Here is a 26163-nt window from a genome sequence, read left to right as displayed (position 1 = left end):
GCCCCACCACCTTGCCAGCCCCAATTAACACACTGAGACTTTAATATAATGCTATTGGCCAGGTACTAGTATCTTATTGGCTAGCTCTGTCTTAATTATTAACCCATTTTATTAATCTAAGAATTTCCATGTGGTCTCATCTTACCGGAGAGTGGGCCAATTTTGTTGGGGTCTATCCTACATCTCTTGGCTATTCAGCCTCAGGGTCCTGGATTTCCAGGTAGTTCCAGGGGTGGGCTCTCTTTTATAGTGTGGGTCTCAAGTTGAAACAGTTATTTTCTGGCCATTCCCACAGTTTCTGTACAACCTTTCCCCCAGGATATCCTGTAGGTAGTAGATATCACGTAGGCAAGCAAACTAATAGTTTTAACCATACCATGTTCATACCTAAAATTACTTCATAAATATGACTGTTATAATCTCCTACAGAATAATGAGTATTGGCACATTTATGAAGGGATTATTCAATTGGATTTAACTGATTAACTAATTTGTTCATATACTAAATATAAAACATTCTCAAAGAGAGTGCTTTGTTGTAGCTATGTAGAATAACAGAAATTGTTACAGAAATCTACATGTTAAATTAGAACTAAAAGATGGGTCACTATCACTTTTGCATAAAGACACATGGAATGTGGGATAAATTTCACCTGTCAATATAGTATCACCTCTTTGGGTTTAGTTTTATATTCTAGGAATATCTCCATTGTTTTAATTTTTTACTAGAAGAGAGTTAAACTCTCTTACTTTAATCCAAATTATCCAGTTGATACTTGTTAAGAATAAAGCGGTTTAGAAACTCTTATATACTATGTTTTATATAAATCTTATAATCTCTTAAATCTTGTAATTAATTATTAATGTTTTTACTCATGCTACATATTTTTTTTATCAATTTTAGAGTTGATCTCTTCTTTTACTGATGCTATTTTATTATTTATTATTATTTATTTTGCAACCCAACAATAGGTTCCCCTCCTGCCTCTTCTCCTGTTCCCTCCCATTTTAACTTAATTCCTCCTCTGCTCCTCATTTTGTTTCTGTTTGAAAGCTATCTCTTGACAGGTTAAGTATCCCCCCAGTCAACTATCATTTGACCTGCCTTTATTCAAGTACCCAGGCATTTATTTTGCCCAATTAAACATTCCCACTTTTTTTATAATGAACTTAATTTTGATTAATATTAAACTTCCATTCACAAATGTCACAACTTTCTGTTTTTGAAAGGACAGTTGTAGCAGTTAATTAGAATGGGTTTTCAATTATTGGTATGTATACAGTACGTGATTATAAGATGTTTTTCTTTGTCTTTGCCAAAAACCTAAAACAGCAGCAAAACTAAACGAATATCTAGTATGTCATCTAGTAGCATACACTATTTCCAGTTTGTAACAGAATTCAATACTCCTTGCACCTGGCATTTTCAATTTATTTTTCATGCTCAGTGCATCAGGGATCTCACTGATTGAAGACATCCTTACTCTAACACAAAAATAAGATTTCTGGTTTACTGTAACATGATGTCCTGGTATACGCAGTGCCATTTTGTATTTTGTCACATTTCACAACTTGCTTGTGGCTTTCTCATGGAGAAGAACTTCAGTTCACCAGCATTTACAAAAACATGGGAGCATGTCTTCTACCTAACAGAAATTCACTTTATCATATTACCCTAGGTCTACTTCTAATTTACTATTAGGGCATTTCTTTAGATTTTGGTTGTGTGTGTGTGTGTGTGTGTGTGTGTGTGTGTGTGTGTGTGTGTGTGAAACAAAGAGGAATATACAGATTTTTACTAGAACAGGGAGAATTACAATAAGATATAGAATGAGCTATATGGTAGAAATGTCTGCATTGAGAATGAGAACTTTTTTTTGCTTTGCTTTATATTAATTTTCACTATGCCTTCCAATTTGATAAATTAAAAATAAGTGTGATTTGTTCTAGTGGTTTGAGATACATGGATTTTTCATCTCAAATTTATGCAACTGACTTGAGGAAATCATAGGTTCAGTTTACAAAATCACCAATGCTAAAAAAAAAAAAAAAAAACCTGTTTTTATTAAATGCATTAATTGAAATGGAATGTCTCCTAGGCTAAAAACAAGAACCCAAGTAGGAAGAGATGTGATCATGATGACTGAGATAGAAATAATAGAAAACCTCAAGCACCTAGACCTCTTTTCATGAGCAAAGCAGTCATCTTTACTGACAACTATAAAAATGTGCTGATAACTCATAGATTAGTCTTTTCTCCTTAACATACACAGTTATATACAGATCAATATGCTAGCCCAGAAGAAATAAAAGGACTTTAATTATGAGCACATAATTAGAATTTGCAATGTATTTTAGAAATGTTACATGATAAATCAGTCAATTTTAATACAGTTCCACGTACCTATTGCATAATGGGCTTAGCTAAACAATCTGAAGAAAGTACAATCAACAACAACATATGAGATTTAAAACTTTAACTTCTGTCTCTCAAAAAATAGGTAGATGAAAATTAGTGCAATCAAACTGGCCTTGCCGATAAATTATTATGCACAATGTGCTACCTGTACCCAATTTCAGGGATGAAGTCACACTCCAGGGTCTGCCTTTGAGAGACCAAAAGGCTATGCATTTACAACATGAGCCTTTTGTTTGTTGTTTAGAGAACCTTTCCTCAGTTTTTGTTTCTATCAAAAGTTTGAAACCGTTTGACCAGATATTCTTACATAGAGAAAATGAACATTGATACTGGATTTGAATACAGATTTCCAATAAATACATATTTATTGTTACAACCAACTTAAAAAAAAAACATCTCATGAAGAAAAACAATGGTCTCCTAATAATAACTACTATGCGTCTCAAGACAATCCTTGCTTACCATCTACTGGAGAATCTGTTTACATTTTTAAATTTTATTTTTGAGATTATAATTTAATTATAACATTTCTCCCTTCACTTTCCTCCATCTAAAACCTCCTATAGACACCATCCTATCCTATATATACATATATATATATTGCATATATATATACATATGTGTATAATAATTATTATTATTTTAAAAAAATGACATCCTGACTGAAGTTTCCCCTTCCTCCACTCCTCCCAGTACTCCTGTCACTCATCCTCCCTGAGATCTAGAGCAAGCTCTAAGATGACCACTGAGTTTGGCACAAATCTATGACTATAGCAGAATATCATTAGGATTAATTTCATTGATTTTCTTTTTCCAGTCATGTTTGCTAATAGTCCAGGTCTCTGGGCTATCTAGCTTCTGGTTTCTGGCCATCCAGATATTATCAGCATGTGCTCCCTTTCAATTTGGACAGTTCATTGATTTGCCACTCCTACAACAAATTCTGTACTCCTATTTCCTCAGCACATCTTGCCGCAGTAGAAGTTGAAAGCTGATTTTTTTTTTTTTAAACTAGATTGATTTGATGCTGTAGTCCTACCACTGGGAACATTGCCTGTTCCTAGCACAGGGGATAACATATCTGTCCCTATACATTTTTAAGTAGGATTCTTCAGTTTATATAATACTACCTGTATGTATGTTTTATGGTTGACCTTTTATCAAAGAAAAACTAATTGGTGTGCTCTACTCTGAGAATGGCTACAGTCTTTCCATGCCCAGCTTTTCTCAGTTGAATATATTGATTTGTATTGGCTGTATGACTTCTGAAGATTTTTCTATCTACTTTGGCATCTTCATCCCTGTCATCCTTGTTTAGAACACATTTAGGCAGTCATATTTGTAAGACATTATGGGTGTATCTTCTGATATTGCTGGGTAATGAGACCTGTCCATAAGTTTCTGTATCATCTGGCTCTTATAATCTTTCATCCTGTTTTCTACAATATTTCCCAAACCTTAGGTGCAAGAATATTTTGTAGATGTCTCCAATGAAACTGGGCTCCACAAGTCTGAATTTGTGGTCATGTTTGCTACAGTGGACTCCACTTATCTGTGGGCATAATTACAAAGGTTTATAGACTGTCTGGCTTATTACAGTAGGAGTTTTAGATTTTTCTGCAATAACTGTTACTTTGATAGTATTGAGTGGTTAACTAGGTTTCCAATACTAGGCATAGTCTCATGCTTAATGATCAGGTGTAGTGGCATCTTGCCTTGCCAGAATTCTTTGCATCAGTGTAGAATGTAGGGTCTCCAGAGATTGGTGATGTGTAACAAGTAAGTTTTTTCCACCCCGCTGGACTTGTCCCACCACCACGCCTGCCCCAATTAACACACAGAGACTGTGTATTAGTGATGTCACTACAATCAGGTCTTAATTTCATTTATAGAGTAGGAGTTACCACAAGTTACATTTATTGTGCCATTCTGATCACTGATGTGGTCCACAAGCATCATAGCTATTGGTTGGTATATAGCCTGTGGTTTCCTCCATCCTCAGCAGGCTTGCTTGGTATCTTCTTGTATATGAAAACTAGTCTCCTGGAAGGGGTCATTCAGTTCATTTCCAGCTCAGGAGTCTTTAGGCCCTGTTTTTAAAGTGCATAGTGTCTTCAACAATATGTGCTTATCTTCCAACTCTGCTGAATTTATGTACATTAGTTCTTAGCATTCTGTCTTCTTTTTTCTTTCCCATCAGTACACATTCTGAGGTAGTGGATGATTCTCGCAGACATCTTAGCTTTAACATATTAGGAAAATGAGAATTTTCTTTTTCATAGTATAGGAATTGTCAGTCTTGTTCTGCACAAAGAAGTACCCTGTATAGAATGGGTGTTGGACATGAGTATATATATCCAAAGAGATCTCACTTTTAGAAGACCCAAATTCACTTTGCTTCAAGTTATTTCCTGTAGTTGAATTTCTGACTCACATTTTTGCCTTATTCCAGACTTTTTACGTTGATTTATTGCTTGTTTTTTGAAGTGTGTGCTTTGTCCTTGTTCATATTTACAAACCTTTGTGCTCTTTGTTCTGTTTTTAAAAAGTATCTTACTGTGTCTGTGGCATCTATGTAGAAGTTATTCAACACTCTGAGTGAAAAACTATGTCTGTTTGGGCATGGGGAGGATGCCTCATGTAAAATGTTTACTTTGTCATTGAAGTTATTATTGAATTAACCTTGTGGACCTAGCATCCATTCACACAAAATGCTCTTTAAATATTTTTTCTGTGTTCTTTTAAAATTTCATATAACCAGCACACATAGTTTCAATAAATGATGGCCCCAACCATGAGATGAAATTTATATTTAGTGTCACATTGCTTATGAGGTTCAAAATGTATGACAAGTTAATTTCTAGACACAATACTCTTCTATGTAATATAATAGAACATAATTCAATTAAGCATGAATTTGGGGGTTAAAGCCATTATATATTGGCCTATGTTATTATGGACTTGTTCTTTAAGATCGAAAAACTGAAAACTTCTTCAGCTGTGAAATATGAAATAAGATTCATTAGACAGATGTAGTAACTAGTATCTGTATTCTGAGTATATGAGAAGCTAAAGCAGTAGATTTCCTGCTGGAAATGGGGTCCATAATGTTGAGTCTCAAAATCATTCAAAATCATTGAGAAGTTTTCCACAAAAATGTTGACATTCAATAATATGTAAAAATACTTGCTATTTCATTGTAGATGACACTGAAATTAAACATTTTTGAATAGTAATACCTAATAAGTGTGATGTCATAAGCATACTAAACTGAGACAAGTGTTATTATCAACATATAAAATTATAGTAGAAATATCCCAACAAATTTTCAATGCCAATGCTATAAAAATAGATTAGAGAAGTATTCGCTGCAGTAGTATCCCATAATTACAATGCAAAAATATTACAATGGGACTATGTAGCCAAGATGAAGTACTGTTTTTTTTTTTTGTGAATAGTTTTATTATTTCTCTAACTATAAAATAATTTATTTCTTACATCACTGTGCTGCTTAGTTTCTACTGCCATTTTAGTACAATGTAAAATCATCTGGACAGAGAGTAGTCCCAATCCAGGAATGAGACTTTGCTCAGGTTGGCCTGTGAGCAAGTCTGTGGGAAACTGCCAGGATAATTGATTGACATGACAGGTCTCAGCCCAGTGTGAATAGGCTACATCCTGAAGTATGTAGGGCTGAAATAAGAGAGATGAGAAGCAACAGCAGGTAGCAGCAAGGATCTATTTGTTTTCTCTGCTCTGAACTGTATGTGGGTTATGCCTAGGAGTGTTTTTTCTCAGTGGTGGACTAGAACCTGGAATATAAAGGTCCTTTGTCCTCTGTGATACATTTTCTCATAGTGCTTGATGACAGCAGTAGAAATGAACTATAGTAACTACCTAAACTATATTCTTATGGCTTTCATACAGAAATAACAATCTATCTATTAATAAACTGTTTTTCTATTAAAGGTGCAAATAGAGACTTGTTTTCTGGGTAGTGGATTCATATTGACTTTCGATGATTATGATTCTTAGCATTTGGGAGATACGAGGCTTTATAAATCTGAGAAAAGAAAGATATATTTTGATACATATATATGAAATGAGGGAAGGAGTAAAGAAATGGATTAAAATGTGATGAAGAATGAAAAAGGTACATGACATATTTTACTTAAGGCTGGCTTCAAAATATTTTTAATTTTATGATGAATGCAATTGATGAAAATCAATGTTATGACTAGAATGAAGCAGGCCATTTTACACATGTTAGAACTGGAAGACTCACATGTGGCTTTTTTAGCTGCCTCTCTCTTACTGTCTTCAATAGCAATATATGTATGGGGAGAAGCAAGAATCAAGTTGTGTGAAGGGAGAATACCTTCAGTTGAGTTAGAACACCATGTCAATGATGGAACTAAATCCAGAAAGAGATCACAATGCCTTTCCTATGTGACAACATCTCTGGCCAACTTCTGAAACTAAATGTGATGGCTTTAGTGAATATTTTCATATTTCCCCCCAACCTATTAGTAGGCACTATTGCTACTCATGATCTCATTTTTTATATAAACCTCTATTTAAAGATAAGTTGAGTAAACTCACTTATTTTGATGTACAGTTCTACAAAGTCTTTATAAGTGCATTGCCCTGTTATCTGTAACTAACATCAAGATACATGAGTCCCCTCATATTATTCCCTTGAAGTCACTCTGCCACCTCTATTAGTCTAACAAACATTGTCTGTTTTCTGTCCCTATAGTTTTGCATTTTACAGAAGACTATGAATTCTAGCTTAGCAGCTTTCATCCTGCAGAGATTATCACTCTTTTATAAGATGAAACAATGTTTTCCACAAGCTTTAAGTTGCCTTTGGATGAGAAAGTTTCCTTTGTAGATCATTCCGGCTGTGATTCTTTTAGGTTGGCTTTAAAACAAACACTTTGTAGAAGATTATCTTTTAAGATAAAAGAATTGTCTAACTATGGCACAAATGATCACTGGGGGCTGAAAGGGAACAATGGCTGGAGAAAACAACAGCCAGTAAGCTATACCTGCTCCAAATGCAGATCATTTACTTGCTTACAATGGTTTTTGTATGTCTACTTTTTAAACATGTGCAACAGCTATTCTAAATAGAATCACATCAAAAACAAAAACAAAACACAACTGTACCTTATGTGTCCAATCATACATCCAGTGTATAGAAACATTAATTGTGGTGCCAAGGATGTTCTAATTTTCAGGAAAAGTCCATGAATCTACAAAGAGACAAAATTTTTCCATATGTATTTTGTGGATTCAGGCAAAAGGCAAGGCAATAAATATGTGAGCAGATGATTTTCATATAATTGTAAGTTACATTATCTAATGATACATTATTTTGAAGTCCTTTAAAACTTTAATAGATATGTATATGAGGGCAGTCATCTAAGGGTGATTCTAAGAATATCAGTTACTAAGGTGGTGAGTTAGTGGAGGGAGGACAACTAGAAACTCTGATACCAAGAAGACGCTACTTATGCAGGAGCGGCTATAACTCCAGAGACCCAAAGCCAAAGACAGGAGGAGTGCAGGTTTGGCACCAACCTAGGCTACATGAAATGATCTTACCTCAAAATAAAGTAGTTAATTAAAATGTATTAAAATCAGTTACTTTGGGCAGTTCTGGAAGAATATGGTGAATTGCCTTAAGGTATCACCAGCTAATAGTGAAAAACTCTTGCTTTTTTACATGAATATAGCTAGATTCTTTAACACCTTCAGATAAAGAATTTCTTCTGATCTACTTTCATGCTCATTCATTCATTTCTGCTCTCTCAAATGTTCTGTTGATCTTGTTTAGCAAAGTTTCATTTGAACTCTAGCATTACAGTTTTTAAATCTAAATACTCCCTTTGTAAATTTTTATCTCTACATTAATACTTTTTAGTGGTTATATTTTGGGAACACATTTGCTCATTTTTTTAATTTAACGCCATTCAGTACTCTATAGCATATTCATAATAACTTCTTTCAAAATGTCATTTGTCTCAAATTAACACAGCACTAACCTATAGTGAATTTTGGTGGCTTTTCTCTCCATGGTGTAAATATTTTATCTTATGTTACATTATTTATCTATATATTGCTATCCAATGAAGAATATTTGAGCAGATGTGTGATCAAAATCACCGAGCCTTGTTCCAGGTGGTATATTCATTTAATCCTTAGTATCCCAATTTACCTTGGCTGAGTTTTTCACCAGATTTTCTGTCTGGGGATTTCTAGATGAATTGGCAGGCACGTTTGGAGAGCTTATTCAGGGAGCTTTCCATTCTAGCCTTGGCTTAGTCAACTCTGGCTGATCTACCACACAGTGAAATTAAACTGAATTTTAGTCAGAAGAGATGATTAACTACAACTAGTCCCTACAGGTTAGTGATGTTTTTGATGTTTTGGTGTTTTCTTGCCTCCCCTTCTGGCCCAATCCTTGTGTGAGGTGTAGGTCTCACCTTATAGAATTGGCATTAAATCTAATGAGGAAGTGATTGATCACATTCATAACATTGTTGCCACTATTACATGACCAAGGTTCTCTTCCAGTGGGTGAAAGCAGATCCAATACTCCGATTGCTCTCCTGCTTCCAGGGCTTGGGGCCTATCCACACTTACACCAAGGAGTCCATCTTGGCAGACTGGCCTATCCAGCATCTGCCAGAGTTCCTCATCCTGGTCCCACATCTAACCATGGTAGGAGCTAGCTTGGGCCTGTTTCTGGCCTGCCATCCAGGGCCCTGGTTGGAGCCTCCTGAGGCATGAGGACAGTGAACATACTGAGGAACCCATTCCAGAGAACCAGTCAATCCAGAGTGTACCAGCATCCTGGTCCCTCCCCATTGAAGAGGCCTTCCTTCCAGTGCCCTGCTCAGAGCCTCCTGAGTACTGGAGACTGTGCACAGGATAACATGTCCCAGGGGACCAGCCTATCCAGAGTCTGCCAAGGCTTAGTCCACCTCCCCATCTTCTGCAAGGTAACCTGAGCTCCACTTAATATTTAACTGTGGACCGCTGTATCTTCTCCCATCATCTTCCAGAGGAAGCCTTTCTTGTGAAATTAGACTAGGCACTGCTCTACGAGTATAGCCAACTATCATTAGGAATGTTTTCATTGACTTTTTTATTTTAATTTTATTTTTATCAGTTGTGTTAGGTTCTATCCCAAGGTTTTGGGCTTTCCTGCCTTTGGTTCCTGGTTATGCAGGCAGTGCGAGGCCATGGATTCCCTCTCATGGCTAGGGCCTCAATTTAGACCAGTCATTCATTGGGCATTCTCACAAGCTCTGAGCCACCATTGCTCCAGCACATCTTGCAGACAGGATGGGTTGTGGGTGGAAGGTTCTGTGGCTGTCATGTCGTCCCAGGCCCACCACTGGAAGCCTTATCTGTTACATAAGATTCTCAGTTCAGACTCTGAATTCTCCATTATCAGAAGTCCTCAGTAGGGTCACCCTCATAGGTTCCAGAAAGTTTCTATTTCATTAGGTTTCCACAAAATCGCCAAATGCCCCCATATTACAGCCATCTCTCCCTTTGTCTGTAGCTACCCAATGTCCATGTCCAGCTTCCCTAGTCCATATGCAATACTTATTCTATTTCCTCCTTCTAGGAAGATCTATGTGTCCCCATGAGAGCCCTCCTTGTTACTGAGCCTCTCTGAGTCTGTGGGTTGTAGCTGTCATTTATCATTTATATCACAGGTAATATCCACTTATATGTGATTGTATGTCATGCTTGTCTTTCTGGATCTGAGTTGTCTCCCTCAGAAGAGTTTCTAGTTCCATGCAATTGCAAATTTCATGATGTCATGTTTTTAACAGCTGAGTAATATTCCATTGTATAAATTTACCACATCTTCTATATCAGTTCCTCAGTTGAGGGGCATTTAGGTTGTTTCCAGTTTCTGGCTAATATAAATAAAGCTGCTATGAACATAGCAGAGCAAGTGTCTTTGTGGTTTGATAGAAGATCCTTTGGATATATGCCTAGGAATGGTATAGTTGTGTCTTGAGGTAGATTAATTCCCAGTTCCCTAGGAACCACTTGTGGATTTGCATTCTTACTAGCAATGGAGGAATGTTTCCCTTGATCCACCATATTCTTGCCAGCATAGTCTGTCATTTGTGTTTACAATTTTAGCCATTCTGACAAGTGTATGATAAAATCTTACAGTTTTGATTTACATTTCTCTGGTGGCTGAGGATGTTGAACATTTCTTGAAGTGTTTCTCAGTCATTTGAAAGTCTTATATTAAGAATTCTCTGTCTAGATGTGTACTCAATTTTTAAATTGGACTGCTTGGCTTGTTTATTGAGTTATTTACATTTTAGACACTAGCCCTCAATTGAATGTTGAGTTGGTGAAAATCATGTTCCATTTGAAGGCTGCCATTTTATTTTTTGTTAGTGTCCTTTGCCTTAGAGAAGCTTTCCAGCTTTATGAAGTCCCATTTATTTATTGTTGATCTTACCACTTGTATTATTGGTGTTTTCTTCAGGAAGTTTTCTCCAGGACCAATGCATTCAAGGTTGCACCTCATGTTCTCTTTTATCAAGTGCAGTGTATCTGGTTTTATGTTTAGATCTTTGATTAACTCGGACTTGATTTTTTCGCAGGATGATAGATATGAATTTTATTATTGTGTCGTTTTTGGCTTCTTTATCAAAAAACAAGTATCTATAGGTGTGTAGATTATGTCTGAGTCTTAGATTCAATTCATTTGATCAACCTGTTTGCTTTTATGCAAATGTAGTCCATGTAGCTTTTGTTACTCTAGTTGGGTATTACTGCTTGAAATCAGGGATTATGATACATCCATATAATCTTTTATCGCTCAGGATTATTCTAGCTATCTATCTTCTGTGTAAAAATTAATGTCTAAGATATATTTAAGACAAAATCATGATAACTCAGCTATGAAAAAAATTCTATTGTTTTATTGAAGGATCTACATTGTTCCAGTGAAAATTGTTTGCCTCTGATTATGTTTTTTAAAAAAATCATGAATTTGTTGATAGTGTGAATGGGGTAGAACACTTAAAATAACCCAAAAAGACTCATGTAACATACTTACCATTTTTTTGTTTTCTTATAAAGTTATATATAACTTATTAGTTCTATCACATGGCATCACTATTACTTATTTTTGAATTAACATTGTTTTTAATCAAAGTTACCTGTTTTACCATGATTGAAAACATGTACTATCATATATCATTTTTTATTTTGACTTTTTGCTGATGCCTAACTCTAAAAGCTTTTTGAAGTTGCTTTTGAAAGTAATATATGATATTCCTTATACTAACCACTTACTTAAAATCATCCTTGTCTATTGAATTTTTTGTGAATCCATCTGCTTTCAAGATGCAAACTTATTGTTCTCCCATAAATTATTTCCATTGACACAGTTTATTCAAATCAAATAATTAGTACCATCTATTTATATAATAAAGATTATTTGAGGCAATTAAAAATCATCTGAGACCAACAAAAGGGTAATATAATTGTAAATCAAAGAAATCTGGAAAGGTGGTTATATTTCAAAATATCCTGCAGCAAACTAATTAAACAGGAGTTGCTCATTTCTTCATGATACAATCTTAGCTATGAAAATCTGTGTATTTGTGTTAGCCTGTATTAGCAAGGTAAAAAACACAACAGCAACAATGCCTTGAATTAAAAAAAGCAATTACACAGCACTCTTCTACATTAAAACCAGAAATAATGTGAAAAAATAAGTATAATTATACCTTTTGAAATGCACTTGATGAAATACGATGTGCAAATGCTAAGGAGAATTTTAAAAGTAAAGAAGTTAGCATAAATCCCAACTATCCTAAAATGACTGAATATTGTGCATTTGGAAAAGAAGTTTCTAAGATATGAAACCTGAATTTGAATGATTGAAGAATTGTGAAGGGGAAAATACATTGAAATTTAAAAAAAAAAAAAAAAACTAGGGTAAAACAGTAAGATATAAAACCATGAGCAATTCTAAACAGGGTACTGTATCAATTAGCATCTAAACAGGGCACTCTAATGATTAACAGGTTTCTTTAGGCACATCATCTTCAGGACTTCTAACACAGTGTTTTTATTGTCTTTTTACAAAACAGGATTTACTACTGTTTTCCTACACATCAATATATCAGTTCTTAAGGACTTTAAACTGAGGTGGAAAAAAATCATCTCTCTTGTTTATTTGTTCCTTGTCCCATCTTAAAATGTTCATCTTCTTCATCTCTACTAAAATTTACATTGGTATAATACAGTGGTTTTGATTTATCTCTACCAAATAACATGTCATTAATGGTAGTGAACACTGTTTGTGGCAGGTGATAAGATAGTTTTTTATAAGGTCTTGTCAAACTTTCTGTAAGGTAAAAGCTAATACAAATGTTAGACTTTCCTGTCAATGAAAAAACTGAGCATTTTCTTTCATTGTTGCTTTGTTTTGATTTTGTATTCTTTAATCTAGTTCAACATTGATGTAGGCTCCACTGTCCCATCCCATTCTCTAATAGTGCCTATTAAATGTCATATATTTAGAAATTATATTTTAAGTACACATACTCTTTCAGACCTCAGTTTTCTGAACTTTGATCTAGATTTCATTGCAGTATAATATGATAATGGTCAGAGAAATTAATAAAGGTTTTATTCAAAAGAATAGAATTAGTTTGCTGTCCTAGACATAAACTAGTTCTGATCCAGTCTTCTGACAGAATAGAAGTAAGTCCATTCTCCAAACTGGTTGAATGCAATTTGTCAGAAATCCTGTTAAAATGTTCTTACAAAGATCAGCAGGAACCAGAATGAACTATTAAATGGATATCCATTGCATGTATGACACTTCTTTAAGTCCCCAATGATAGCCTTCATTTCAATGTAAGTCCAAGTGAAATTTTTGCTTTAATATTATGGCTGAACAAGAACAGAGATTTTGTAGTTTTTCAATAATGATAGCACACAAACTAATAACCTCTGAAGGTGCTAAGTGTAGGAACTAAGTGTAACAAAAGTTATATATATTTTGGCATAGTGATGTTGAAGATACCCTGATCTATTATCGACCAACATTGTTTTCCTCAAGTCTTGATGAAGAAAAAAACCTTTATCATGTAGTGAGAGAAGATTCATATCAATATCACTTCTCATCCTTCCTTTCCACAATATTAACTACCAGAAGATGTTGGTTTTACCTGGTGTCCCTCAGAAATACATCTTGAGCATATCTGAGCAATATACTACCTATATCATCTCTTTGTGGTAACAGGCTAAAACAGAACTTAACTGAAAGCAAAAGTAGATTTTCTTACTAATGCTTCTATTACAGGTGTCTTACATACTTGCATATAGGTTTGAACCCATAATTTGTCTTCCCATTCACAAAAATTGTTATTTGGACTCTTAATATATAATCATATAAAATTAATGACTTCATAGAGCACTAGCTAGAGATGGTACATTGATTAATTGTAATTGTCATTAGCTAATTTTCTTTTGTAAGACTTCCAACTTCAGAATTTCAAGATTTTGATCGTTAGCCCAATGATCCATGTGATAGCATCTTCATTTATCATGTCCTTATTCCATTATTTGTTATAATAAACACTTCTTTAGGGTAACAGGACAGCATGATTGAGACCTGTAAAAGCAATATTTGGGGGAATTAAAAAGCACTTTGCAACAGCTCCAATGGGTCAGTTAGATGAGACATCATTCAGGTAAGTCACAAAATTCACTAAATATTTAGGGAAGTGAAATTCTATTTAAGACTGATATATCCTTGCTATTATTACTTGCAAGTATAAATACATGATATTAGCCCAAATTTAAATTGTTTTATGAAACATATGTATAACAGGTTGAAAGAACTCTTCATGATGATTCAGAGTGTGGCAAGGTGCATATTAATAAATTTTTTACAGAAATTATTTTCAATCATGAACAATCAAAAGTATGTTAATTTATTTTATTGCAAATTTCTCAAACATTTGTAATGATTTCAGTTTGGTAGATATCTTGATTTTCACCTACTTGTAGACATCTTTATCTTTGCCTGTCCTCCATCTAGAATATTTATGGAAATTCAGTTCATGGTTCACTACATCTTGAAATGGCTTAAATGCCACAACTTACTTGATAGTATTTAAGGCAGACAAACCAGAAATAGAGAAAAAAATGTAGTTTTCATAGAACAATATAATGAATGTATGAATACAATATTCTTTATAATTTTTAGGAAAGTCCTGAGAGAAATAATTTTTATTCCTCTACAGTTTAAAAGTTTGTCACATATATAATTGCTATTGAATTAAAATAACCAATGCTTATAATAAACAAATAATAATAATATTGTTCATGCATATTCTGATAGATGGGCCACATAGACATGTAATAGCACAGCTCCTAAAAAACAGACAGCTTTTATTATTTCATTACTAAGATGTTCAAAACATGTTAACTTTATTATTTTCATATTCAAATGTGAAGGTAGTATTATACCTAAATGCTAAATAATTGTTATAAAATTTATATGAAAAAAATTGATGAGTATGTGTTAAAAAAATTCCCAAAATGGGGGCTTCAGAGATAGGTCATTGGATAAGAGAATTAATAGTTTGTTCAGAATACCCACATTTGATTATCACCATCTCAAATCATCTGTAACTCTGGTTCCAGAAGATCTGACACTGTTTTCTGGACTCCACATCACCAGGTGTGTACAGAAGTGGTGTACAGAAATACATGAAGGCAAAATACCCATACATAAAATTAAATTAAATTTAAAACACTTTAAATACCAAGAACATAATAGTCATACTTCCTGTTACAGACATCACAGCCTTCTTTACCATAAAACTCTATGACTGTTTTGCTTGTATAGATCAAAAGAAAGGTTCACTTTCTATGATATATACATGTGGCCCACTTGATGTGTTCTTAGATACTCATTTAATCGTTAGTTGGAAGTCTTTGCTGCCATTTACTTACTTCATTTAAAATGTTTGTCAATTATTTGGTATGTTGTCATGCTTGTAGTGTAGGAAGAGAAATATTATGCATAATAACTTGATGAACACTGGTGTTGCAAGGTTTTCTGTTGAGTGATTTGCAATTTGTTTTTCATAACTGAAGAAACCAAACAATTTTAAATGACAAATTATTTATAGAGTAAAACTGTAAGGAGTACGGTTTTTCCTCCTGCCGCCATGCCAGCCCCAAATAACGCACAAAGACTCTATATTTGATATTATGCTGTTGGCTAGTTACTTGTTTCTTATTGGCTAGCTCTGCCTTAAATATTAACCCATTTCTATGTATTTCCACGTGGTCTTCTCTTACCAGGAAGCCGGCCGGCATTCTGTTTTCTCCAGACTCTTCATCTTGACTCCTCCTTCCTACTTCCTCTTTCATCCTTCTCTCCTAGTCCCTCCTATCTTCCTTTCCTATTGGCCAACAGTGCTTTATTCATTAACCAGCATGAGAAACATTTACAGAATGACACCTCCCATCATAAAACCTTTTAAAATTTTCAAAGTCCTAGTTATGTCCAATAATTAATTGTTGTGAAATATTACTTTATGTGATGATGTGTTACATTTGTTTTGCTGTGGAATGTTACTTAAACTTGTCAAAGGTGTGTAACATTTGTTTTTGCTGCCTTTGGTAATGGTGTAAAGGTGCATTACATTTGGTTATGCCGCATTTGTTAATTATGTAAAGATGCATTGCATCTCTTTCACCTTGTCTGTCTAAGGAACGTGATTGGTCTAATAAAGACCTGAACAGACAATAGCTAGGAGAGGGATAGACATGGGCACAGCTGGTGGACAGAGAGAATAAATTGGAGAAGTCTATGCTGGAGAAGAATGAGAGGAAAGAATAGGAAAATGAGGAAGAAAGAAAAGGGGATGCCCAGAGCCAGCCAGTCCAGCAGCCATCAGCCAGGAGAGTAAGTCATACAAAAAGAAAAGCAAAAAACACCCAAGGCAAAGCATGAAAAGAAACTGATTAAAATAAGAACCAAGATAAGGCTGAATAGTCATAATTAATAAGAAACTCCATGTCATGATTTGGGAGCTAGTCCTGCTACAGTCATCTGGCATTATCCGTGTTGTTTTCTTTTATAGAGTTCATGCATGAAGCAATACTTATTATCTTATTGGTGAATATGCACATTATTTTGTAATTTATCATTTTTTTGGAAAAATATAATTTATAAATCTACAGTACAATGTATACCTTTATAATATTTCAAATTTCTTGAAATATGAACCCAGTTCAATTATAGTTTGCCAAAAATGGACTTTTTCAGCTTCTCAGTTATTTCTATGGAAGATAAAATACAATAATTTATTTTATTAATAAGTAATTTCTTATAATAATCTATAAAAACCACACATAGCTCACATTTGGCTTCCTTCTTCCCTCTGTATGGATGACAAATGAGTGCCAACTTTTAAAAGTCTCTCTGTTTAATTCATTTAACATACATGTTAAATGGAGAAAAAGAAAGGGACAAGATCTCCTAAGCAAACTGGGAGCATGGGGAAGGGGAGAGGGAGTAAGGAGGAAGAGGAGGTTAGAGGTGGGCATGAGAGAGCAGGAATATTGAGTCAGGGAAAGAATAGAGGTGAGTAATAAAAGAGATACTATAATAGAGGGAGCCATTGTAAGCTTTAAGAGAAATCTGGCATGAGGGAAATGTCCAGAGATAAACAAGGATGACCTCAATTAACAATCTAAAAAGTAGTAGAGAGGCTACCTTAAATGCCCTTACTCTATAATGAGATTGATTACTACCTTAAATGCTGTCCTAGAGCCTTCATCCAGTTGCTGATGAAAGCAGATGCAGACACCCACAGCTAAACCCTTAGCCAAACTACTGGAACCCAGTTGCAGACAGGGAGGAGTGATGAGCTGGAGAAACCCACAGAGAAACTGCTGACCTGAACAAGAGGGAGCTCATGTACTCCAGTCTGATAGCTGGGAAACCAGCATAGGACTGACCCAGATTCATTGAATGTTGTGTTAGTTGAGATGACTGGGCAGTCTATGGGGTCTCTGGTAGTGGGCCAGTATTTATTCCTAGTATAGAAATAGACTTTAGGAGCCCATTCCACATAGATGGATACTTCCTCAGCCTAGACACATTGGGGAGGGTCTGGGCAGTGCTTCAAATGATATGATATGACAGACTTTGAAGACTCCCCATGGAAGTCCTCACCCTCCCTGGGGAGCAGGAAGGGGAAGGGATTGGTGATGGTGGGGGAAACAGGGGAGGACTGAGGGTGAGGGAACTGAGATTGACATGTAAAACAAGCTTGTTGCAAATTTAAATAAAACAACAACAGCAACAAAAATAAAACAAAGAGAAAATATCACATTTAGAAAATAAGATTTTCACATTGCCACACCTTTAAAGCATATTTTTCTTGGTTATATATTATTATATTAAATATACTTTAATAAAATATAAATTCTCACTAATTTCATGAAATCTTGTGACTATGAGATATTGGTCATCATATGTGTCCTATTATATGCTAAAGTATAATATCATGTAAATAAGACATAGTTATTATTATGTCATATTATATTTACTAGGTAATACATACATACATATATGCCAAGGTAATAATTTTACCATTCTCCTTTGACAGAATGAATAATAAAATAACCTAGATTCATTTTCAAATATTCAAAAATAAGTAAAAGGTCTTAATTTTATCATGTTTGTCAGAATTTTTATTTTTATTGCCAGGTCATTTGAAATGGTTAATGATATAAATAATCTCAAACAAGTTATCTTTAAACTATTTTGTATGTGGGTATTCTGCTTGTATGTATATCTATGAAGCATTTGTGTGCCTTATGCTTAGAGAGGTTAGAAGAAGGCATTAGATCAACCCAGAGGCCAGGCAGTGGTGGCATACACCTTTAATGCCAGCACTTAGGAGACAGAAGCATCTCTATTAGTTCAAGGCTACACTGGACTACAGGAAATCAATCTAGTCTAAAAGAAATAGAGAGCTAGATGGTGGTGACTCATAACTTTGATCCCAGTATTTGGGAGTCCCAGCATTAGGGATGTGGAGACAGGAAGGGATATGACTGCACAGAGAGAGTAATAAAAGGTGGGTGGAAACATGAGCTCAGCATTCAGTTTGAGCATTCAGTCTGAGGATTCTTACAGACAGAATCTCCCATTAGGTCTGAGGAAGTAAGAACTTTAGTGGCTGGTTTCTTTACTTCTCTGATCTTTCAACTTTCACCAAGTAATACCTAACTCTTAGTTTTTATTATTAAGGCAAATTAGAATTTGAGCTACAGGTTTTTGTTATTTTAATATTTTGCATTTAAATTAGAAATGATCTTATTTTACATATCAATCCCAGTTCCCTGTCCCTTCCCCTCCAATACCCCCCCACTGGAACCCCCCACCCACCCACTATTCATTCTCCAGAGAACAAAGACACACCAGTACACATGCTAAAGTGGAAAGGAGAAATATTACAGAGACTAACTATTTTAGATAACTAAGTAAAACTGAAAAGTGGTAGAAATAATTTTTTCTAAGGAAGAACCTCGCAAAATGGTTATACAATATCAAGTTGTTAGCCTTGAAAACCATGAACATACAAGTAATATTTGGACCAAGCAGATTGTATTTATACAAGCTGCAATACATAAATCATATACACATATATATGTATATGTTATATGTACATATGTATAAACATTACAGAAAATGAGTCAATGAAATTGTAAGAGATCAAGGAGTTATATGGGAATAATGGATGAAAGACAGAAAATGGTGTACTTATATTATTTATTGAAAATAAATTCTTTCAACAACATCTACACAGCTTAACAAACATAGAGATGCCAAGCTAGTGCTTGCATGGAACATTCACCCCTAGATTCTAGTCTCTTTGGAATGATAAGGAATTCTTAGTAGACAGAAAGAAAAACCTGGACACCAACCCAACCACAAATCTTCCTTCTATAATCTGTCTTGTCTGCAAGATATGCTAGGGAAATGGTGGTACAGAATGTGACTGGCCAACAAATATCTGGATATAATTATATTTTTATTATATGTAATTTTTTAAAAAAGAAAAATGCTGAGTATTTTCAGTGGTTTGATATAGTATCACATTTGCTTCTGTTCAGGATCATCAGAGTTCAGTTCCAGGACCCAAGTACCAACTTTTGCAAATGGAGCAATAGAGAAATACAGCACTACATCAATGGTATTTTTCCTGCAAATATGCGTGCAAGTACCTTTAAGATGCTCCAGAACAACCATTAATACTCTTAGCTAATAGTAAAATACTGTTAAATTAAACTACTTATTTAAAAATTAACAAGTTCAGAATTGTTTAACTTGTCTTTGCAGTAACTACCTTTTGTAACTCTCTATTTGATTTCTAATTAAAAATGTTTCTTATGTTTTCAATCTGACAAATACATTATGATTTTGGTAGCTGACAAATGACATTTAACATGTGTGGCAAAGAGCAGAATTAGTGTAGCATAGGAGGAGGGAGATTTTCAAAGGTTCTTCATCCTAAGTAAAAATAAATAAATAAAAACAAATATTTTATCTTGGGAAGTCTTTGCTAAGTTATAATAGATTGTTACAATTTTATAGTTGACTCCGGACACAATATGATCTATGATCAAATATGTACTAAGTAGGAAATTCCCTTACATGGTTTGGCTTTCATAAGCTTCAATGCCAGCTTGTTTGATCATCAACATAATGCACAGTGGCTGCAAACAGGAGTATTTCCACAGGGAATTTGTCATCTGTTTTTGTTAATGCTTCTCTGGCTGCTTTTCTTGGGTTGGCAGTCATGCCAGACATTGACTTTCAGTCACTTTTTATGACAACTGAAAAAATGTTGTAAGCTGTCAGTTCTCATTTGTCACTCTATTTTCATAAACTACCCCAACCATAGGCCTCATCTAGATCACTATCCAGTCTCCAGGCAGGATTACAATTTTTAAAAGAGCAGTCCAAGACCTAGTGGATATTTACTCTATCTCAAAAGCTCAGCTGAAAGATGACTGAGATATTTGGCATTCCTTTGAATGCCATATGGCATCTCGGTTGCTTCTGCTACTCTATGATGTCTGTAAATATTTATTATTTGTACTGGCTTTTAGTCAATGGTGAATAAAACAGTTAGGATGAGAAGGATACATTGCTGCTAAAACAAACATCTGAGTTAATTGGCTAAATAATGCAAACTATTAGATCACGTCTGAGTAGAAGCCAAGTCTTATGATGAGTTAAGAAAAGAATTGTATTGTTTTACAGATAGTGGAAAGAAAATGTGGCTGGAGTAGAATCACCAACACCAAAAGTTACAATATTAGCTTTAAACATATATGGGTGAGCCCAACACAAACTAAGTTATCTCAAATTTCCTGCAAGGCAAATAATATAGTAAAACTGTCATAATTTTGAAGTAAAATGTCTAGACAATATCACAAAGGATTGGCTAGTAAATCCTACTTTCTAAGAAACACACACACACACACACACACACACACAAAATAACAACAACAAAAAACAAGTTTGTTTCTTCAGATATAGAATTCAACTTTCCATAATATAGTAAGCATATCACATTATATGGTCAGTCAGTAGACATAGTTCTAATTCTCCAAACATAATTTTGTTCACCAATTTTTTTCACATAGATTGTTTATATCCTAAACACCAGTATAATGTGTTCTCAAAAACTATTGTTATTTGAGGGATTTGTATATGTTTAGATAATATTCATTCTCCATCCCCCCACTTCTTAAATGATCTACACCACTTCCTTATTTACCCAGTGGTAACTCATTATTTCTAAATTCCTCAAGACAAATTTGTGCTGATTGAATACTTGTTGGTGTGTGATCTTCCACTAACTAGGTGGTACATCTTAGAGTAAACTGCCACCCTCTCCAAGCAGTCAAAAACGTCAATAGCTATATTGAAAAGGGTGGGGACTGTGTTCCCAACTTCACTCTGCATGCTGTGATTTAGTCTGGAATTTGCTTATACTATTTTTCTGCATGTGATACTTTAGTTATATATGTTTAGTAGCCCTACTATGTTAAAAAAAGACTCTGTTTCTTTGTAATCTTCTAATATCTTGAGCTCTTGCGATGTTTCTTCATCCTCTTTTACAAAGCTCTGAAGGATTTGGAAGATGTCTATGATATATGTGCTGTACTATGGCTGAGTATTTCTCTCAATCTCTGTTATCATGACCAGAAATAAGTCACTGTGTCATCACCATAGAAGACTCTCAGATGAGGGCTGACGAATGCTTTGATCCAAAGGAGATAGGCAGGTAAAAGTCTTGTTCACACTTTTTAAATTTGAGTTCAGTAATGTAACATGGTGTAGGCAATGGGATATTATCAAAGAGCAAATGCATACCCATATAATATAAATTATATTAATTAACTAGTATGTGCTGGTAGTATTTGTTGAGTGCTGTTCCTGCAGACAAGATGAGATTGATTCAAAAGCCTGTTTACTGTAATTGTGCATCTTAGTTCTGTAGAATGGCTGATGCACCTGTCCTTCTAATAGGAAAGAAGAGCAGTAAACACATTGTACCCTTAAGAAATGACCAGAGTAGACCATTTCCAATAGAAGTTATTATTATTTATGCCTTGGTATAAAAATGCCTGTGGCAGGAAAGTAAAGCCATAGAAAGGATGCTCCACCCAAAATCTCTGAGCAACTCCTGCATGATTGACTATTTCAGCCGGTCTTTCCCAGTCACTTCTGAAAACATTGTAAGAACTCGATATTATGACATTTTTGTATCAATAAACATTTGGGCTTTTTAAAAAAATTTACATGGTATGCTTAACAGAATTACTCAAACCTAGAATTATGGATATAATAGATTCTACCATAGACACACTACCTGAAACTAGGAAAAGTCCAACATGATATTGATATCTTCTGTAGAGTACTTGCCTTGAATGGATGCCACTCATTCCTCAGGAAAGACAGGACAGATCAACTTCTCACACATTATCTGAATACTAAACCCAGAAACCTAGCCTATTATGTAACCCCTTTAGCCATTTCTCCTTGTTCTCACTGACCCACAAATGCAAGAACAAATGAAGCAATGGAAGGAAAATTTTATAGTTTTATAGTGATTGATACATTTTCTTGCTATTATTTTATTAGCTAAGAATCTATAATCTTAGTATCTATATTTTTATTTAGGAAATATTTGTCGAACAAATGTTTGATTTATGTAAAGTATTGTCTAAATATTTGGTATGGCATTATGTGTCAGCAGTTGTTTGAGAAACTTTGAAAATATTATTTATCAGTGATGTGGGAACCATATTAAACTATATTTATATGTTCTGAAAAGTTTTGTAAATCATACATTGAATTGAATTGAATTGAAAAATTCTGATGAGTATATGTACACAGAGACGTTTGTTTTAAGTGTAATTGAAAGATTGTTTAGGGTTGTTATGATATCCATTTAACTTACAGTTCCTTATACTTATGTTTTTTAGATAATTGTTATTGTACTTACAACCCATTCAGTAACAACAAAAGACCATACACCTAGAAAGAGGTGTAGAGGAAAATATATTTTGGGTTTTCAAGATAAATAATTTGGTTCCACTAGAAAGAGGAAACATAGCTTTGTAGTACTCACAATGAAATATTTGAAAGGTAACACAAGAGGAAGGAGAGGCTGCAACTGAAAAAATAGAGGAAATATATCTTTCACTTCATCTTGGCAAGTTTTTTTTTTTTTTGTTTTTGTTTTGTTTTTTTGTGAGCTTGAGGAAATAACCAGCATGATAACAACATAGACACAAGTAATGAAGGAAAAGAACCAAGCTGGAAAGGAGAGCAGCACAGCTGTAAGAATGTCACTGACAGCACCGATCATCAGAGAGGCTGTCTGTCACAGACAACGTTCAGAATGGAAAAGGGAGAATGAAATCTGACTCTGGGGTAAAGTTTGATGGTGAATCTTTGCTTTGTTCTTAATTTTTAATTTTTGCTAAATTTATACATGCAGTGCCATAAGATGGGGGTACTGAGTACAAATATCAATGACAGACAAATAACACTGAAAGTATTTTAAGACTTGTACATATGAAACATTGTTGTTGTGTTTCTCAGAGCTCACCAGTACTTCCAGGTAAACTTAGCGCTGAGGTCTCTGTGCATGTGGAACTTTGTTTTCTAAACAGGAATGTTAAAAGTTTGTGAGGTGGAAAGAGTGGGCAGGCTATTATGAAATAAAGGAGTGTCTATACTTAGACTTGATTTTCTGACATGATCTGAATTTGGTTTTCTGAGTGAGTTAACTCTTCACTGAATCTGATTAACAGGGGAATAGTGATGTTTATTACATTCCTCTAAAAGACAAGTTTTACTTTTTTCACAAAGAGCTATCTTACAGCTTTATCAATGTTAAGACAGAGTTTCTAGAATAATATTTTTGCAGTATTAAAATATAAAAATAAAATAAAAATTAAAATAAAGTATATTAAAAATTATTTTCATGAGTATTTTTCTTAATAACTTTTCAGGTAAGTAACCTGCAATTTTGTTGGCATCTATTCCAATTCCTGTACATAGTTTTTTGATGAACTCATTCAGAGGATGTAGGCTGGAACAATGTGCTTAACTGAACAATATTATCTCTGTTTCACACATGACAGGACTGAGAGAGAAAAGCAAAAGAACATGGCCAATGCCACTGACTGTGTCACTAGAAAATCAGAATTGGAACTCACTGTCCATGACTTCCAGACGATCATGCTGGCAGAATATACCAGAACAATTCCTACATATCATTGGAAGTATTTGTTAGCATTGCAAACCTCAAAACAAGCAGAGGGGGCCTTTATATCTTTGCTGCATAAACAAGATTGATCTTCAATTTAAAAATAAAAGTTTATTGGATTTTCATTATAACAAATAGGTTTGGATAAAATATACAATTTAACTGTGTATCCACTTTTGTAAGAAAGTCAAGTCCACTGTAAGAAAAGATGTATTAACATTGAGTGTTCTGCCAGCCATACAATTAAATCAAATTATAATCCATGTTCTATTAAATGGACCAGAGTTCTGACTTCTAAAATTTCATTCAAAATTTGTCTGGCATGTGACTTCAATTATAGGAAAATATAGTGGAAAAATATGACTCATTTTTTCTTGAAAGCCATGCTACTCTATCCAAAACATTCATTTGTGTATATTTCTACACAAGCATGTATAGGATCTACAAACAGACGACAGAGTATTGCAACTTTCTTTATACTTTTCTCTTTTTATCTTCTTATTAAGAAACTTATTCATGATATTTTGCAGAGTAAGGATTTAACATCAATTTATTTAGGCTCATCATCTGAAAGTCAACAGGAGTTATACAATTAAACCAAATAATAAATTATTGGCAATGTTCATTATCAAGTAGTGAAACTTTGCTTGGGTCCAAGTACTTTTTTTATAAAGAGGAGTTGGTGGACTTGATTTGATCATGCTAAGAATTTTTATCCTGAGGGGGTGATGGATTTTGTACAATGCTTTTCATAGCCACTTAACCTTACATTACAGTTATTTTATTTCTTAACATGAATTGGTTATCACAAATTGAATCAGCTCTTCAGAGCTACAATGAATAACAATTTTCAAAATAAATTGTATGCTTTTTGCTATGCTATTACTTTTTTGTGTATTCTTTAAAATCTTTTTTTTAATTACTATTTTTATTTAATATGTTTGGATACTCTCTGAGCCTTCCTACCTACTCAAAACTCAATCCCCCCAAAAGAAAAAGCAAACAAATAAACAAACAACAACAACAAAAAACTAAGACAAAATACCAAAATACAAACTACACATAAAACAGAGATCATTGATCATTTTTTGCTGGCAAATGAATCTTTGGATCTGCCCTAGAGTATGGTTTACATACCTAGTGACACTCCATTGTGGAAAACAGGTTTTCCCATTCCCAAGTTACGTTATATGCTACTGGAGGAGAGAAGTAATTGTGAATACCCCATAACTATCAACCCTGCAATCTACAATAGAGACCAGCAAGATATACTGATGCGTAAATGTTATATGAGCAACAAATAGATTTTGATTGGATTTAAGGCAGAGTCCATGAGATGGAACTCATATAGCACACCATTAAAATGGTAAAGAACTTGAGTCTAAATGGCTCATGTGTCCTTGGGTACCATGATAAACCTGATACTACTTTTCCGTTGAAGTAAGCCAGCAGTAATGACATATTGCTATTCCTAAAGGACAGAGCATCACACACTGTCATTAGACAAACTTCTTGCAGTAGATGGTAATTAACATAGAGCAACACACTGAGTAACATGCAGGGAGTTACTCTTGAGCATTCAATCCTAAATGTGATACTTTATCAAACTCTCCTCAAGGCTTAGAGATATATGTGGATTAGGGTATGGAAAGTTTCTAAGAAACAGAGGAGGTTGATGACTCTAAGGAATTAATGCCTTCTATTAACATCAACTCTGATGCACATATGCACCCTTAGAGACTGGGACAGCACAAGCAAAACCAGCCAAGTTCAAGTCACAGAAATCCAAACATGTAGAAAAAGTGGATAAAAAAAATCAACTCTTCATCAAGAAGCTGTTTTGTTGCA

This window comes from Phodopus roborovskii, unplaced genomic scaffold, assembly GCF_943737965.1.
Source record: "Phodopus roborovskii unplaced genomic scaffold, PHOROB, whole genome shotgun sequence".
Lineage (NCBI taxonomy): Eukaryota > Metazoa > Chordata > Mammalia > Rodentia > Cricetidae > Phodopus > Phodopus roborovskii.
This window is presented reverse-complemented; position numbering follows the sequence as displayed.